This window comes from Lepidochelys kempii, chromosome 21 (genome assembly GCF_965140285.1).
Source record: "Lepidochelys kempii isolate rLepKem1 chromosome 21, rLepKem1.hap1, whole genome shotgun sequence".
In the NCBI taxonomy this organism is placed as follows: domain Eukaryota; kingdom Metazoa; phylum Chordata; order Testudines; family Cheloniidae; genus Lepidochelys; species Lepidochelys kempii.
The window spans coordinates 4362052-4381620 of record NC_136400.1 but is presented as its reverse complement, the minus strand read 5'-3'; positions in this window follow the sequence as shown (position 1 = coordinate 4381620).

Below are 19569 nucleotides of genomic sequence, written 5' to 3'. Positions count from 1 at the left end.
TGACCCTACACTTCCAGCAACTCTCCATGCAACAGTGGCTTGTGCTATGGGAGCAGGAGGATGTGTCTTCTCTTCACAGTCTCACTGTGAAGTTTGAAGGGAACCATGCCCGGCCACATCGTGACAACCATGAAGCTCCTAAGTAGCTCCAGATTCGTTACAGTATTAAATCAATTAATGGAACATGTGCAGAGCTGGGAAGAGTCACAGGGAAGCTGTTGGGCATGTGAATGGCTTAAAATGTTTTCCATCTAAACACAAGGGTTAAATGACAGTGAACAGTCAGAGAGCTGGCTTTATAGACCAGAGAGGCATGAGAAAGAAAGAGCATTCACTCTGGGCCTGATTGGCACCAGCGGCAGATTGGGTGTTCCCACCATGAAGATTTCTGAAGGGTTGTGGAGTTTTTCAGATAAGTTGGGCACAGGGATATGCATTTATAAGCCAGCACTGATCAATGTGCTGCCAGCACATAGAGGGTGGGGAGCCAATTTAACATACACGCTGGAAGGATTTTTATAGTTACGCTGCAAGATGAGTCAAGCCACTTGGCAGTGGAATGCTGAGAAAGCCCCATGACTCGTACCAAAAAAAAAGAAAAAAGGGTTCCTGCTTTAGACTAGATCTCAGCATTGCTACTGAGCAACGACAGGAGAACAGGGAAATCCCATGTGCGCAAACAGCCACAATTGCACTAACACCAATAGGTTTTTGTTCCAGATATGCGGGGAAATGAGTGGCTCTTTCTTTCAAGCTGAGAGCAGACCTTGTTGAAGTTTGATTGTGCTGTGGCTTTGATGGTAGACTGGGCCCTGCCACCTCCCATAGCTGCATGGTGTCATCTGCATACATGCAGGTCCTGGCCTTTGTGCAAAAACAGACAGCTCTTTAATGAGCATCTAAGAGTTGCAGCCCTCAGAGTAGAACCCTGGGGAACTCTTACTGCTAAGAGGGGAATCGATGTTGTTAATAGCCACTTCCTGTTACTGGCAGGCGAGGTAGGGCTGGAAGTTACATGGCCTCCTTTGGAGAATAGACCAGAGGGCTATTGTCTGTTAACGATGTGGTGTTTACACTGGTGAAGAATCGGTTTGTTTTTATTTCTGTCTAAATTCAGAAAGGCAGAAGCTGATTGTAAGTGAAAAGGTCAGTTTAGTGTGAGGTATTGCAGGAGACCTCCGACGATTTAAAGGGCAAGGTGAACAACCCAAAGGTAGAAAGAACAATGTGGCTTTATTCCCAGAGGTATCAGAGAAGCTTCTGTTATATTTCAGATGTTAAGGGCCAAACAAAGGCCAACTGGAAACATCTGTATCACCCCCTAACCCTCACGAAGTGACAGCAGAGGTGACATACCCTTGTACTAAGGAGATGAGGCAGTATGGTAGTGGTGTCTACCTGCCTCTAAGTCTGATCCTGCAAAAATCCTCCTCTCTCTCTGAAGTCTGATCAGCTTTCTATGCCAGCCACCCAGTGCACTCTAACCAGCTAGAAATTACTAGAGCTGGTCAGGAATTTTTCAACTAGAAAATGCCAATTTGCTTAAAGAGAAACTTTTGCAGAAAGTGATCCTTGGGAAATTTCTTGGAAGAATTTTGAAATCGTCACAATATTTCATTTCAACCTTTTTAGACCCAAAAAATTCTGGCTTCCTGGTTTGAAACAATTTTTCCTTTCAAAAGTTAAGCTAACTATAGGCGGGGAAAACACTCAAAATAAAAATGAAATGTTTTGACCTACTAACTGATTTTTTTCCCAGTTTAGACAATTTTTCAAGATTTCAACATTTTATCCCCATTTGGGACAGATTGCTCCCACCCTTCCAAAATTTTGAAAAAGTTTTCACAGGACAAGAAACCCATTTCCCTCCCAGCTCTATTAATTACTTTCCATGTGGAAAAGAAGGGATGAGAGGAGATAAGTGGGCTCCTTTGAGTACAAAGTGAATGCAAGGTGGTGATGCGCAACACTTGGTCAGAACAAAGCCCACCTAAGACTCTTTAATACGTCTGTCACTGTAGTATGAAGTCAACACCTTAGTATCCTTCATATAGGCCCAGCTTCAAATTCCATATTATGGGTCAGAGGGCTGACCCACTCAATAGTCCCTGCCCCAACAAGCTTGGTTGGCCCTGTTGATTCTCATTTACAGCAGACACATCTGAAAACTACATGTGGGCCCATACCAAAGTCAGGGATTCATTTACCCTTGAATGCTGGGGCTATTCAAACTCCAAATGCTGCCTCCCTTTGCAATAGGAGGATCAAACCCCTGGATTCTAAACACCAATGGATTTCTGAACCCTGATCTAGAGCCAGCTGTTGTAGCATGAGCCTAAGTTCACAGAAACCTGAGGTACTGTGCAGCACAGCTCTGCACACTTGCCTTACTTCTCCTGAGCGGAGGACTGCCATGAGCCCAAGATGGTCAGGGCTGAGGTGCCTTGATTATGTGATTCTTAGCATTTTGGCGAAGTGTGTGGAGTATGTTTGCTTTCAGGGCAGGAAAACTTGCTGAAAAGGTACTTAGTATCTGCAGAGAGAGATTTGCTATAGATTTTGTCCAGCAGCTAGAAAAATGCCACCAGCCAGGAGATGGGGGCGGTGAGGGGGAGTAGTGGGATGAAGGCACAAAATAACTCCCCTGCTAAATATTCCCTTTGGAGGCACAAAGTGTGAACTCAAAGCGGCTAGAGATTGCTCAGGATTTCTCTGGAGCCATGCCCAATTCTGCTCTGGTGGCAATTGCCTGAGGCACCTTCTTCCGTAGTTTGCTTCAGCCCTCCTGCAGCTTTAACTTATGCCCAGAGTTGGGCAACTGACTATCACAGTGCTCCATCAGCTCCACGTCTCCACTGGGCCGAAGCTTTGTCCAGACCTGAGGGCTTAATTGTCCACTGTGCATGATTTTCAGAGTAACTGAGCAACCATAGCTGCAGTTGAAGTCACGGGAAGCTTCAGGTGCTCAGCCCCAACGAAAAATCAGTCTCAAGTTTGGCTCCCAGTAATGGATGTACCTACAGCCCATGGCTACTTTTGAAAATGTGGCTGCATGTGTCTGGCTCAGGCTCACACAGTGAAATCAGTGGCAGAGCTGGGCTTAGAACCCAGGATCTCAAGTACCTGCTCTAACGACTAGACACCACTGTCCTACGTATTTTGTTTATTTCATTGTAAAAGGATTCACACTTCACACATTTTTCAAAAAGAAAGTGTCATTTAAAAACGGTGGACATGGGAGGCAATGTTGGCCCAAGGAAGAGAAGCATCCTCAGATACCTAATGTGGAGACAGATGCTGGTCGCTCTGCCCATTGGAATGGGTTATATAAACAGGCATGCATTTGCTGGCTTGGTCACTCTCCTATATGCCAGAGCCCATGCTGAGCTCACAGGCCTTGCTTCTCATGAAGTCTGGTTAAATTCACACATTAACATGCAGCTTGATTGAAAGGAGCAGGCAGTGGGGATTTTTGGAGCTGCTGTCTATGTAAGCCATCTGCACTCTGCTTTTCGCAGACGTGAGGAAATGTGCCCAGATCACGACTGGTTGCTTTACTTTAGTTTGAGGTGACTGAACTGCTCAAGAACTGTCCATTGTAATTTCAGTTGCCTCTTGACACAAGGCCTTTGCACAGCTCGCTTGATACATGTCATTAAATGCTTGGGGGCAAGCTGGGGTGGGGGGGATTTTGAATTTATTCCCCCCACCCCATCTTTCTCTCATTCCTCTTTGCTGGAGTGAGAGGAACCTACTGAGAAAAAGCACATCTGGTGATTTAATGGGCAGCATGGAGTAAAGAGGAAGAGACTTACCCCGTGGTTTGGGCTCCCAGACCATTGTACAATGGGGCCACTGAAATACATACATAATGACGTTTGAATGAACAAGCAAGTTTGACATGAGGACTCTAAAGCCAGCGAGTGCAGCCCTGTTTACGCAAATCCTGCATACACTGCACGGAGACTGACAGGCATTCTGATAAACCCACAGCCTGCACGCACCAATCACCCAGTCATCCTGCCCTGCTGCCCCAGGATATCTCCAGGGACTTACAGGAACCAGCTCCCCACTCCAGGTGATGCAGTTGGTCAAAGCACTAGCCACCCGGCACTGAAATCCTGAGATGCAACCCAGCTGCTGTTAAATGTCACAACTAGATCTTGGACTTCATCCTGTGCCTTAGACTCTCTACAGGCAAAGGGCAAAGGACCAGATTGACAAAGGCAAGTCAATGATTTGATGTCAGTGGAAGTCTGTCAACTGCCCTGCTCAGGCACTTTTGAAAGAAAAAAAAAGAAGTCATACTAGGTACCTCTCTGCATCTTTAGACACCTAAATACCTTTGTAAATCTGTCCAAAAATGACTAATAGTTTGGGCTCCACTGAAGACAGGTGCCACAAACATCTGAGGCATCTTTCTCTCTCATAATAAACCTGCTCACTGCTCTCGTTTAACAGTTTCAAACTTTCCCCCTTCTCCTAACAGAAGGTGTGCGGGCAGGGAAAAAGGCTAGCATTTTAACAGCTTCATTCTACCACATGGGAAGGGAAGCCCCCGCTTGTCCCCTGCCCATATTAATGGCATTTTGCTAAATTCTGCCCTCTTTTACACTAGTGTAAATCAGGAGCAACTCCACTGAAGTCAATGAAATTACACTGGTGCAAATGAAGTGGAATTTGGCTCAGTATAATTAAGGCAATTCTAACCCTGATTTCATAGGCAAATACTGTTCGCTGCTATAATGAAAAAAAAAAAAGCGTGTCTTATTTTAATGAGGCTAAAAGTTAATTAAGGAATTCTTAGCTTTACTGAATAAAACAGTTTTTTGGGGAAAAGAATAACAGTGATCATTATTGTTCAGATTTAGCTTGATTTCTCAGGGTCCCCGAAGGAATCTGACAGACACCCAGGCAGGATTGGGTCCTTGCGTAATAAAGCCGCAATAATGCTCCTCTACCTCTAATTATTTTATTTTGGCTCTGGCCATGTATGAATTACTATTCAATCCAACCAAGTTGTACCTTGGTGTCATATCACATCCAAATGTGGACAGAGCAAGCACAACACCCAAACAAAAGATTATTACAGCGATGATTGACAATGCAGCTTGACAAGCTGTTCATGGTCATTATGTATGTGTTCAGTGACAGTAAATCAGTAGTACAGTGGCTCTGATTACAACTACATTCTGGCATCCTGAGAGCTTATACAGCATATGGAAGAAGAGTTAAAATAAAAAATAGAATACTGTACATTTATATAGGCCCCAAAGCAAAACTATGGGCCAGATTCTCAGCTGGTGTATGTCAGCAAAACAACTTTGATGTCAGTGGAGCTATGCTGATTTACACCAGCTGAGGATCTGTCCCCATAGGTGCAAATCTGTGAGGTGCTGAGCGGTTTCAGTTCCACCAACACATAGCAGTGGCAGCATCCTGAACCGAAGGTGGAGAGCACCAATGGCACACAGCATTCTGGTACAGGCAAGGGAAATTCTGAGTAAAAGCAAGGTAAGTCGCCAATACAGAAAGTGTTTGATTCTTCATTGTCCTGCCCCTTGTGCAGCCATTTACATAAGTGCAAAGTGAATGCAGAGCAATTGTGAATGGCTACCGTTCTCCTTCATGTTTATTTTACACCCACTTTGTACCAGTATCAATGACAGGCAAGATGCAGGCCAATGGACAAGCCCTGTGTCTTTAACCTGAGATTTTCCAGTTATTTACATTGCAAGCTCATTGGGACAGGGACTATCTTTTTGTTCTGTGTTTGCACACACTCCAAGAAGACTTGGGCCCTGGTCCATGGCTGGGGTTCCTAGGCACTACAGTAATACAAATGGTTATCCAGATCCTTTAGTTGGCTTTGACTCATCTTAGCTGTAATGTTCGCACTGACCACTAAGGACCTCAGGGTACGACCTTGCCCTGAAGTCACTCTGCAGCTATACTGCAACTAACAACTATCGTGCAATTTTGTTTGCATCAGAAGGGGGCAGGGTGTGGCTAGTCCAGGGGCCAGGATTTAACCCTGTATTTCCAGGAAGTCTAACTATTTTAAACCAAAAAGAACAGGAGGACTTGTGGCACCTTAGAGACTAACCAATTTATTTGAGCATCAGCTTTCGTGAGCTACAGCTCACTTCAGTGGAATGCATCCGATGAAGTGAGCTGTAGCTCACGAAAGTTGATGCTCAAATAAATTGGTTAGTCTCTAAGGTGCCACAAGTCCTCCTGTTCTTTTTGCGAATACAGACTAACACGGCTGCTACTCTGAAACCTATTTTAAACCAAATACTTTGCCAGCCTTGTGGGGTTAGGTACTGAGGATACATACCAGGGCTTGAAAGGAGGAGGAGTGAGTGGGAAGCACAGCTTCCCCTTCTCTTCCTGGCTTGGGTAGACAGTGTTTCCCCCACCTTGTTGGGGGACAGCTCCTGTAAAGTGGTTGGCAGTCACTTGGTGGGGTAGTCAAACCAAGACCCAACCTGAGTCTGAACTTCCATCCCACGTCCTTTTCCCCAAGGCTTGTTTGACCAGTAAACAGAGTATTCAGAAGTCACAGACTAACACAAGACCACGAGTGACAAAGGGCTGACCCACTTGCTACAAACTCAGAAGTGAGGGGACACATCCCTCTCTCCAGATAACTTCTCTCAAGACCTTTTCTCAATCCCTCTCCTTCCAAGACTGAGCCAGGACTCTTCCTTTATATAGACCCAGCAGGCAGTCATGTGACACTTGGGCTAACTGACGCCTCACCATCACACCCCGTCTGGAGACTACAGCTCCCAAGGAACCCCGAGTTTTAAAGGGCCCAAGAGACATAACCGGTGGACTGGGATGTGTAAAAGGACCCATAGGCCTATGTCCTGCCTCTCTCCCCATTTTACTTGCAACACGTCCCTGGAGCAACACAGGTCCTATTTATCTGTTATCCTGTGTTAATTGAATTAAAAATGACTAGGAGAGGTCGAGTCTGAGCCCCCAGGACTCAGAGGAGATATGGACTACGCGCCTCACTATGGGAAGGATACATGCCTCCGATCTATTGAGGTGCCATTATATGCCATCAGGGTGTGCTCCCCACTGCTCTGTGGACAGGCATGAGGGAGCCCATTAATGCCTGGCATCAGCAATTCCAAAGGTTAAAGTTCGGATGGGCCATGAAGCCTGAACCCTCTTTATAGCACCATCCAGGTCAACACTGGTGTGCTGAGCAATGTGGGGGACTTTTTGTTGCTGCTGCCAATGCCCCCCTACTCAGTGGATAGCAGGAAGCTCATGTCACCGGGGCTGTTAATCCAGCACCCTCCAAACACACAGATTGTGAATGTAAATTTTAAAAAGGAAGATATAAATTTAAATGAGAAAATGTTCTTGTTTTGTTTTTCCTGGGCTGATAATTCTCTTCCTTGTTTGCTTCTAGGGCAGTCCCCACTTTGCCCTTGGCCTGGTTTATCCGGCTGCTTCAAAAAAAAACCCTCTGAATTTTGTTCTTGTCTAATTAGCATGAATTCAAGTACTGAAAAAGCAACATTTCAAACATTCCCTCTAATCCACTGACCAGATCTCTGGAGTGCTAGAAGGCCGATGTCCCCGTGGTTTGAGAAGAGACTATAGGACGATGAATAGGATTTGGCTATGCAGGCCATTCTGGGCCTCACCCAGGTTCTGCTGACTCTGTCAAGAGGTGGAACATGAGTAGAGGGAAGTGCAGTCTACTTAGCTGCATCTCTTATTTCTCTCTCTCCCCCACCCCTTTGCTGCTTCTCCTCACTCCATTCACTCCTGAAGTCCTTTCTCTGGGCTCTATCATACCCCCAAGGTCCCTATAGCATGGGGTTCTGCAGGCTCCCCTCTCTCAAAGTCCATGGAAGGTGCAGGATCTGCACCTGGTGGGCAGCAGGCGTCCCTGGAAAGGAGTGGACAGGCCAAAGGGGATGGGGAAAGCCACACACCATCACTTCACAACCCCCCTAGAGATACAGTCTCAGGATAAAATAAACTTCTGTGGAACCTCTTCACTCCACAGTGGGTAGATCCCCAGACCTCCATCAGCATCCCTAGTACACCGCTCCATTAGAGACTTACTGATCGGCCACAGAGGTGGCGAGGGTTGCAGGAGAGACAGAGCTTGAGCAATGGCACAGAACTGGTCTGTTAATGCCCCAGCCTCCTGGGATCCAGGCGATTACTTAAGATCCACAGGGGTTGTGGTGGCCCCTGTGCGATACGCTGTGTGTGGAGAACAGCTTTTCCCATCCAGTGCAATGAGTGGGGAGAACCGTCTGCCAGGGAACCTTGTCGATATTTCCTCCCCCTGAACTCTCTCCTGTAAGATTTTTTTTGAGATCTCAATTTTGACTCAGTCCTTACTCTGGCCAAAGGGATTTCAAATGGAGTTAACCAGTCCTTAGTCAGGATAACAACTGCAGCGAAGATTTTCTTAAAAAAGGGGCCAGCGATTTTGGGTGTCTTAATTGTTTTGGTGCCCAACTTTACACAGTTTAGAAGGCCCCTTGAAGGTGTGTAAAGTTGGGCACAAAAAAGGAGGTGCTCAAAAATCACTAGTCACTTGTTAAAATCTTGGCCTAAATTAGAACCTCGGGATCTCTGGGCCATAGATTGTGAACTCCATTAGTAGAATTAGTAAAGCCCTTTGGAATCTCCTCAGATGAAGGTTATATAATATAGATCCAGACGAGATCACTCTGATCAGCTAATCTGACCTCCTTGCAAACACAGTCCATACCATTTTATCCAATAGAGGGAAATATCCTGAATCTTCTGCCGTGTGTGTATGGGGGGGAGAGGGCAGGGCGGGGGGGGGGGGGAGAATTATTTTCATCATGATCATGACTTGAGCCAAACAAAAATTCAGAAGCAAGAGGCTGATCACAGAGGAATGTGACAGCAAAAGATCATTTTGGCCAATACTGTTTTCTGCAGCTTTCCTCCTTCCTTGTTAATCTCATGCAGACATCCAGTTATATGTCATGCAATGATCTCTCTCTATATATTTAGTAACCCACTTCTCTGGCAGATAACAAGATACTTCATCATTGAAAAAAATTAATGAATTCATTTCTGGCTCGTGTAATGAGTTAGATTAATGTATTATCTTTTCAGTTCAGGGACCTCAATTTAAATCCTTTCCTGTTCAACTTGATCAGGAAAGATTCCAGCCTGGCCCCAGTACAGAAATTAGTCTATACAGTTTAAGTTGTTAATAATTAATTTCACTTGATGGCTCCTGAAGCTGAATTAAATGTATGCAGCTAGGAGGTTTGTACACCTTTTCACCTCTTTCCCTTCCTCAGGCGTTTCTTTCATTTTCAACTCTTTCTCCCTGGTCTTTTCCCATCTTCATCCCTTCTCATTACTATTCCCCCTCCTCTCCCATTTTAAATGTTTTATTAGTTTTAAATGAAATCCATAAACATCAGATACAAATAAATAAGAGGAAGGGAGAGGAGGTAGGGAGGCAAGTGGCTGGATACAAGTTTGCATTTATGCTTAGAGTACAACCCACATCCTATATTTTTAATAAATATGAACAAAAGAGCAAAATATACATATATAATTGCATTACGTGTTAACTAACGCAGCAAAATTATACTAGATGCTATTTTTTCCGTACTTTGTGGTCTGCTTTTCTTACTCAAGCACAAAGTCTCGAATATGAGTAAGGCAACCAGTATTTATATATTGTTTTCCACTTTTGCGCAGAGATTTTTCATCCTTGCTTTCCTTCTGATCAGCATCAAAGCAGGAGATTGGGAATTTGAGCTCCGGATTTCTATCACTAACTTCCTATTACCCTTACCACTCTGTGCTGCTTGCCCATTGATAAAATGGGTCTGGCTGCTTTGGGAGGCTTAATTAATAAAAGTTCATAGGTCACCAAGTTCTTCAGATAGAAAGTGCTTTAGTGCTGCAAGGTACCATTCATTTTAAATTAGTCTCAGATACAACGTATCTTTAACCTTGTCACCTGTCTATCCATCTTTAAGTGATTTCATAGCATGATTGTGGACTAAGATATCCCAAAGCCTGCTACATTTTAAGCCTTTTACATTTTTCTTTCAGGATCTTTATAAACATGCCGATTCAGGACATGGTCCCTCAAAAGAGAGCTAAATACATTTGCTATTTAGTGAATGAATTAACTGTCAAGCAAAGAGGTTATCTCCTTTAACCCTGCAAAGGCCATAAGATGCAATTCTGTTCAGCCACATAGGACATGGTGACAGTTGTTTTATTGAAATCCTGATCAATAATTCAAACGAAAATGCTTTATCTTCCCGATACTCCCCTTGCACATCTTTTCAAGAACACTACACTATGTATATTTAATTGGTTAACTGAGGAAGAGAATTCACCTTGAAGGTGAATAGCTTCAAAGAGTGGAGGTCAAGGAGATGGAATCACACAAGGAACACTTGGGCAAAATCTTCCCTGAATCAACGACAACAACAAAAAAACCTAAACAAAAACCACTGGAAACTGCTTGGTGAAATCAGTTGGCTTGTTAAAAAAACAAATTACATTTGAAAGCAGAAAAGGTTAAGTTGATAAAATAACATCAGCAAAGCCCTTTTGTAGCAGGTGCCTTTTATGGGAGCTTGCATCAGTTGTCTCAGAGCTTTTGTCACTTCTGTCATCTCTGTTTTTGGAGTGTCTCTTATAACTAAAGGAATTTAGACAGCTTAGGAAAAAATGGTTTCCTAGTTGGTTTAGTATTTGAAGAGGCAGTGCATGTATTTGTCTATAAAAATTGCAGTATTATACACAGATGCAAATGACAACAATGCAGAACATACTCCCAAGTTATGTGGGGAGGGTGGTGAAACTTGGTTGAACTTGAGTTAAGGAAAAAATGGTATAATCTCGTACATGGCAAGCACTGAAGATGACAAGATGGAGAAAAAAGACAGTTTCCACACCTAAAGGAGGTGGCCAGGGAATGTGCATAAGCATTCAGTATTGGCCTAACTTTCAGGCCTAACCTCAATGGGAGTACATTCAGCCAGTGCCGAGTGTTTTGCAAAGCTCACTTTTGCAGTCTCAGTCCAGAAATAGTACAGACCTGCCTGTGGGCTGAGGTCACTCAGCACCTCACAGGATTCGGCCTTAAAATACAGTTTAAAACCAATTAAAAGGCACGTGGCTTAATCTTCAGCACAGGAATAGTCCCGCTGAAGTCAACAGTCCAGTGCTTTGCTGGACTGAGGCCTTTGTAACTGCAAAAAACTTTCAACTGCTTAGTCAATGCACTTAAAGGCCATGTCTACACTATGGAATTTACCCCTAGCTGACAATAGGGGTCGCCAAGGGGTGCAGATAAGGCAGTGCTGAATACAATGTAGACAAGGGGCTGACCATATAGGGTACGGAAGGGGGTGGAGAGGGATTTAATTCCCAAAGTCATCTAATCGATCTTTAAAATTTAGCCATGTACTTATCTGTAAGCTACTGTCGTCCATTCTCAAACTCCCTCTGCCAAATGTAGCTGCAACCCATCACCCCAACATAGTTACAGCCCAGCAGGGTGGCTGCCGGGTTCTAGCAGAGTAGCATCCACAGAGTGGCCGTGCAAGACTTGGACAGCTTTGATCAGAGTGTAAGTTTGGGCTGCGAGTCCCCTTACAGAGGGAACAAAGTGATGGGAACCCTTTGTTGCTGTAAACTGCATCAGGGAGGTGAACAAGGAGCCGCGAGTGAGAGAAGCAGAACGAGTGAGGTAACAGAAGTGTGGAAATCTATTCTGCAATGGTGCCTTCTTCATTCAGATGAATGGTTTCTAAATGCACTTAGGGAAATACCCCAAGCTAAAACCTCTAAACTGGAAATTATCAAAGCCTAATTAAACTGTCATTTGACTGGAGCTGCACTGACAATAATCATGTCTGTCAGTCTTTCAGTTCTGTTCCCCCATTACTCACCCTTCTCATCAGCAATTATCCTACCGATTCTGGGAATTATTATCCCCAGATTAGCAATGTCACTGCTTATGGGTAAGCACCATAATGGTGAACGGGAAGAATGAACGGCGCTCCAGTTTCACTGTTAGTTGATCCTGCATGCAGACTCATGGAAAAAATAGCACTCTGGATTTTTCTGTTTCTCTTTTATAAAACAATTTTGAAGGCATCTGCAGCCTATAAAGCATTTCAAACTGGCTGCCTTCTCTTTCCCACCCACGCCACATAGTAGAAATAATCTGAGTTAAGATGCTTGGCACAAACCTCCAAATGGCTTTGTTTAATGAGAGAAAAACTGATGCTCTCATATCTTCGTCACTTGGGAAGCCTCTTTAGGGATTTTAATCTCTGCCTCTCCAGGAGCAGAATTAGAATATTGGGGGAGTTGCTCAAATCCACTGCTTTCCTGTCAATATGAAGAGGTTACGTAAATCTTACTTTACAAAGGGAAATACAGAGCATTTTCATGCGCTGGATGTAATGTATGAAAGTAACAGATCTTCTCTCTATCAGACACACCTTTCCCTTTCTTTCACCCCTTTGCTATTTTTTCCTGTTTTGCAATTACTGTTTTTCCTCTTCCAACAACCCCCCATCTCACCTTGATTTTTCCTTTCCTTCCAAGGTCTTTGAGCCTCAAATTGGCAAGGAAAAACAAAGTGAGCTCCCCAGCCAACTCTTAGGGAGGGAGGGAAGTCCGAAATACATCCAACAGGGATGTGACAGTGTTAACAGGATCATAGAATATCAGGGTTGGAAGGGACCTCAGGAGGTCATCTAGTCCAACCCCCTGCTCAAAGCAGGACCAATCCCCAATTAAATCATCCCAGCCAGGGCTTTGTCAAGCCTGACCTTAAAAACTTCTAAGGAAGGAGATTCTACCACCTCCCTAGGTAACGCATTCCAGTGTTTCACCACCCTCCTCGTGAAAAAGTTTTTCCTAATATCCAACCTAAACCTCCCCCACTGCAACTTGAGACCATTACTCCTTGTCCTGTCCTCTTCTACCACTGAGAATAGTCTAGAACCATCCTCTTTGGAACCACCTCTCAGGTAGTTGAAAGCAGCTATCAAATCCCCCCTCATTCTTCTCTTCTGCAGGCTAAACAATCCCAGTTCCCTCAGCCTCTCCTCATAAGTCATGTGTTCCAGACCCCTAATCATTTTTGTTGCCCTTCGCTGGACTGTCCCCAATTTATCCACATCCTTCTTGTAGTGCGGGGCCCAAAACCGGACACAGTACTCCAGATGAGGCCTCACCAATGTCAAATAGAAGGGAACGATCACGTCCCTCGATCTGCTGGCTATGCCCCTACTTATACATCCCAAAATGCCATTGGCCTTCTTGGCAACAAGGGCACACTGTTGACTCATATCCAGCTTCTCGTCCACTGTCACCCCTTGGTCCTTTTCCGCAGAACTGCTGCCTAGCCATTCGGTCCCTAGTCTGTAGCAGTGCATTGGGTTCTTCCGTCCTAAGTGCAGGACCCTGCACTTATCCTTGTTGAACCTCATCATTTCTTTTGGCCCAATCCTCCAATTTGTCTAGGTCCCTCTGTATCCTATCCCTGCCCTCCAGCGTATCTACCACTCCTCCTAGTTTAGTATCATCCGCAAATTTGCTTAGAGTGCAATGCACACCATCCTCCAGATCATTTATGAAGATATTGAACAAAACCAGCCCCAGGACCGACCCTTGGGCACTCCACTTGATACCGGCTGCCAACTAGACATGGAGCCATTGATCACTGCCCGTTGAGCCCGACAATCTAGCCCACTTTCTACCCACCTTATAGTGCATTCATCCAGCCCATACTTCTTTAACTTGCTGACAAGAATACTGTGGGAGAGCGTGTCAAAAGCTTTGCTAAAGTCAACAAACAATACATCCACTGCTTTCCCTTCACCCACAGAACTAGTAATCTCATCATAGAAGGTGATTAGATTAGTCAGGGATGACTTGCCCTTGGTGAATCCATGCTGACTATTCCTGATCACTTTCCTCTCATGTAAGTGCTTCAGGATTGATTCCTTGAGGACCTGCTCCATGATTTTTCCAGGGACTGAGGCGAAGCTGACTGGCCTGTAGTTCCCAGGATCCTCCTTCTTCCCTTTTTTAAAGATTAGCACTACATTAGCCTTTTTCCAGTCATCCAGGACTTCCCCCGTTCGCCACGAGTTTTCAAAGATAATGGCCAATGGCTCTGCAATCACAGCCGCCAATTCCTTTAGCACTCTCGGATGCAATGCGTCCGGCCATGGACTTGTACACATCCAGCTTTTCTAAATAGTCCCTAACCACCTCTTTCTCCACAGAGAGCTGGCCACCTACTCCCTATGCTGTGATGCCCAGCACAGCAGTCTGGGAGCTGACCTTGTTTGTGAAGACAGAGGCAAAAAAAGCATTGAGTACATTAGCTATTTCCACATCCTCTGTCACTAGGTTGCCTCCCTCAGTCAGTAAGGGGCCCACAATTTCCTTGGCTTTCTTCTTGTTGCCAACATACCTGAAGAAACCCTTCTTGTTACTCTTAACATCTCTTGCTAGCTGCAGCTCCAGGTGTGATTTGGCCCTCCTGATTTCATTCCTACATGCCCGAGCAATATTTTTATACTCTTCCCTGGTCATTTGTCCAATCTTCCACTTCTTGTAAGCTTCTTTTTTATGTTTAAGATCCGTAAGGATTTCACCATTAAGCCAAACTGGTCGCCTGCCATATTTACTATTCTTTCGACACTTCGGAAGAGAAGTCATTCACATGGTCTTCAGACAGTGCTCCATTGCATTGCCCTTTCATGCTTGACCCTATTTCATCTACAGAATTTAAAACTTAAGACCATGTAGCATAAGTGTATGACTAATTTCATTAGTCATCATTGATAGCTTTTGATCTGCAAGAGTTTTGCAGATCAGAGGAGGAGCTTTTACTCATGTCATCATCCTTAAGAAGTGACATTTTGAAAGGATCTGCTGGATCATGCTTCCAGCCATGATGGGTTCTATCTTACTCTCTCTTTAGCCAGTGTTTTGGGGATCCCTTTCCCTCCCTTCACCAAGGCTGCTTTTTGAGTTACTTTTAAACTGTAAGTTAAAGGGTACGCTTCTGAGGCCAGGACATTTTTTTGTTGTTGCTGTCCTATTGCTGTACAGCATCCAACACCATGGTGTCCTGGTCCAGCCCTGGGACCACTAGGCAGTATGGTAACACAAAATAATAAGCCACCTGATGATCTGGTCCCATATGTTTATATATAAAATATATGCAATTGCTCATTGTGAAACCAAAGGCTTCCTTCTGAGCTTCAAATTAATTCTATTCATTTCACAAAATGTGTTTTTATATATAGTCCTTCTGTTTCATAACTTGAGAATTTTTTCCCATTAAACAGATTATTACAGCAACAAAACTGAAAGGAGGAAAGCTAGGGCTTTGTTGCAAATGAATTTGTATGTTGAAAGCCAGAGTAAAACTACTAATGCTAAATGGAGATAGGTCTGAGCCTTATGCACATAGCGTTGATTGAGGCACTGTAGATTAACAATTGCTGGGAACTAAGTGCTGTTGGTCAAGGACTTCTCTGTTCCTGGCTTCATTTAAAAAAAAATTACCTTGGATCATTCAGGACCTATGAATGTGCCAGTCTCAGAACGCTGAAGAAAAACAGATGCAGACTGGAGATACCTGGAAAAATGATACCCAGTGTACCCAATGGAACCATCTTGTAGTGAAATCACTGGACCATGTCCACTTACACCAGCTGAGGATTTTTGTAAAAAAACAAACAGAACATTTCCATTACAAGGGGAGCGTGCTGCTTAGCAAAGTAATTTGGAGCTTTCATTCCAATTCACTCACTCATCTACACTACAATTACCACCATGTCAGAGAACCCAGTTATAACCCTAAGAGTTATAATGCAGTTTGATTTTGCCTGTGCAGATGAGACCATCCCCTGAAGGGCTTTAGTAGGGTTTCTTCAACATGGGTATAGAACCATTCGGTCCACCCTAGAAAGCAAAAGCCAAATCATATGCCAAGAGTGGGACACAGCTGGATACTATGTAACGGTCACATAGACAAGGCTAAATCCCAGGGCTTGTATAATCATACTTCAATCATTGTGGATCAGAACCGCAGCTGGTGTAACTTGGAATAGCTCCAGTGAAGTCAATGATCTATGCCGTTTTATATCAGCTGAAGATCTGGCCCAGCAATTCAAATGAGAGTTTTGCTTGAGTCAGGACTGATTAACTATCGAGCAAATACCTCTGAATTTGGCCCAATAGGTGGGAGTTGCAATACATCCAAGCTAATAGAAATACAGACTTTTTTTTTTTTTTTTTAAAAGCTGTCAGGTCTTCTTTCTAGTCCAACTCCCTGTCAATTTTCTCTGGTGGTTTTGGTCTCAGGGTACATGTGTACGCACATGTCTGTCTGTGTGCATGTCTACCCACTCCCCCCATACGGTCTTGCACAAACCTGTTATACAAATAGGAGGGGGAAGAAGAGTCAACGCCCTTAAACAATTTATCTTCTAATTTTCTGTAGCAAAAATTAAAACTGGATGAGATCTGGAGATGAAGGGGAGAGTGGTTTGCATTAGTTTCTCTGCATGTCACCTTGCTCCTAGCAGAGTTTTAATAGCCATGTTTATTTGAATAGTTTGCTGATCACACTCATCAATTCTAAAATGCAGACTCCTGCCAGACAAATTTATAACCCTTTTAACATGATCAGACATGGGAATGTGTTCAGACTTGTATGAGGCAGGGATAAATCAGGTCGCTAGGTTCTAGGTATTGTTGTTTGTTAGGAGTTTGTATCACTAATGCACTTTGGAGTGAAAGCGACAGTGCGGAACACAGAATCCGCTTAAAATGAAAAAGAAAAGAGGAGACAGAAGACATCTATGAAGAAGCAGAAAGTCTGTTACCAATATCTGTATAGTCAATTCCAAAAGGACAGTGGCAGGATTAACCCCAACCAAACTGTTTAAAAATTGGATTTTTGATTTAAAGATCCAGAAGTATTTGAAAGTTTTTACACTAATTTTTTCCAAAAAGGAGTTTTGGGGATGTTTGATTAGCTTGGTTGGTGGAGAAATAATTCATCTTACAGCACATGGAAAAGACATGTAAAGATAATTCCTCATATAAATGGAGGCCTGAGCCAAAACCCACTGAAATTATTGGGAGTTTTTCCTAGTGTCTCAGTTCTAAATATGGAAGGACAACCAAAAAAAAAAAAATCACTCAAGGGGAGGGAGATTAATGTTTCTGCGGGCAGATAGCCTCACATAGCATCTTCAATGGGATTTGATTGCTATGACATAGGCCCACTGGGAAACACCTCATGTCTGGGTTTCCTGTTTGACTGAGGTGACTATGCCTTTACTCAGAGCTGTTCTTTGTCTTGTTGTCAAACGTTTTGGAAGCAAAGAGATCTTTTCAGACTCTCCACTTTTTATGCCATGACACACTTCTAGCAAATGAAAAAAAACCCTCAAGAACCTTGCTCTTAGCTTTTAAATTCCTGCTTTAATGGTGACTGTCTAGCAGAAAAATATAGGAAGGAATATTGTGAAGTAGCAAGAAAACACAAAAAGAAAGGAAAAAGAAAGAGAGCAGGGTGTCTGCATCGCCACATGCACTCAATTTATTTCACAAGCATTGCTCAAGTTTAATTATTTATTATTAAGATGCTTCATACTCTGCAGGTAAATGGCTGTGGCTCACACCAGGCTTATAAACCCCCCAAACTAGGTGGTTTAAATGGGACTTAAGTGGTGTCTGAGCACTGTCTGGGCCCTCTGCATGGCATGAATTTCAAGGGCAGATATGAACTGAAGCTATATGTCTTTGGACCAGTAATGCCTAGGATATTCTCTTAGTCTGCATGAACACTGCTTAAAGCCAGTTGGGAAAGACACCTGATTTGATATTCAGAGGATGCCGATTTGTATGGCAAGTCCATCCACAAGTCCCCCTAAGGAGAGGCAGGAGGAAAGAAAAAAATATAACTCTTATTGAAATCAAACCAAGCTAGTTTATTTAGACAAGAATCAGACCCTGAACCTTGTATCTTCTTCCCCCTTCCAGCACTTTCCCCTTCTCTGCCTTCCCGAAAACTCTGGTCTTTGAAGCGATCTCCATTTCATTTGCAAACTGATTTCATGATGTAGCAGAAATGCCAATCAATTGTACAGCCATCAGCAGGAGAGCATCACCAATCTGCATTAGCCAGCTGGGCTGCATTCCAGAGCATCATCTACAACACATGAATTATTACCAAAACATTACTGCTGTCAGCACATTCCTCTCTATACAACTTCCCATTATTATTATTTTTTGGCGGACAATGCTGAAATTTTAAACAGCTCAATCTTGCTAAACTTAAGCAACTGACTGGTGCCTTCAGAATGAACTTTTCCTAAAAATCAACAATAATCCTTCTACTGAGGAGAACAAAAAACAAACAAACAAACAAACAAACAAACAAACAAAACCCCCCAAAAACAAACAAACAATCCTTTTCTTTTTTCTGTTATGCTTCTGGTCTCTTTACAGGCTCCAGCTTCCATTCTAATTTGCCATAACAGCCTTTTATTTGTCTTGCAAAAGAAAAAGAAAAGACTTAAGAGATCCTTAAGCTTTAGTGACAGAGTATGGCAGCTTATAAATCAGACCCATGGAAGGCAGGGTCAGCAAGCACAACGACTTGCATCTTAGCTCATAAAATATGTACGTGCTGAGTACCACTCACTTTAAAACTGCTGCTGCAATTCATTCATGACAGGCAAGCGGCAGTGATAACAGAAGACAGAGCCTTGGAAAAAACCAAACAAACCCCGAACAGGTGGGGAATTTAGTTTCCCTCCTAATTGTAGGTTCTTCTTTTGGCCACTAAACGACCATCAGGTGGCGATGACTTTCAGTGATTAGGTTGGCCTGGGCCAAAATTGGACAACTGCCAACTTATGACCAGCTCCTGTGAATTTTATGCAGATCAACAGTCCCACTGACTGCAAAGGGACTGCTCACCTGCATGGGGGTACAGTAAAGCATAAGCATTTGCAGGATCATAGTCTTAGATACAAAGAGTAAGATTTTCAGCAATGCTAAAGTGTCTGAGGAACCTAACAAAGTGGGACTTAGGAGAGAAAAACAACATCTTAATTACCCTTAGATCCCTGCGTCACTAGGTACCATTTTAAAAGCTCCTAAAAGCCTTCATATCACAGGCCATTACAGATCTCTTGAGCCAAGCCATCCCTGACTTCCCATATTTTATTCATCTGAAGAGATTCATAGATTCCAAGGCCAGAAGGGACCATTGTAATTATCTAGCCTGTCCTCAAGCATCGCACAGGCCATAAAGCTTTCCCACAATAATTCCTAGAGCAGATCTTTTAGAACAACATCCAATCTTGATTTAAAAATTGCCAGTGATGGACAATCCACCATGACCCTTGGTAAGTTGTTCCAATGGTTGATTATTCTCACAGTAAAAATGTATACCTTACTTCCAGTCTGAATTTGTATAGATTCAGCTTCCAGATTTCTGATCATGTTATAACC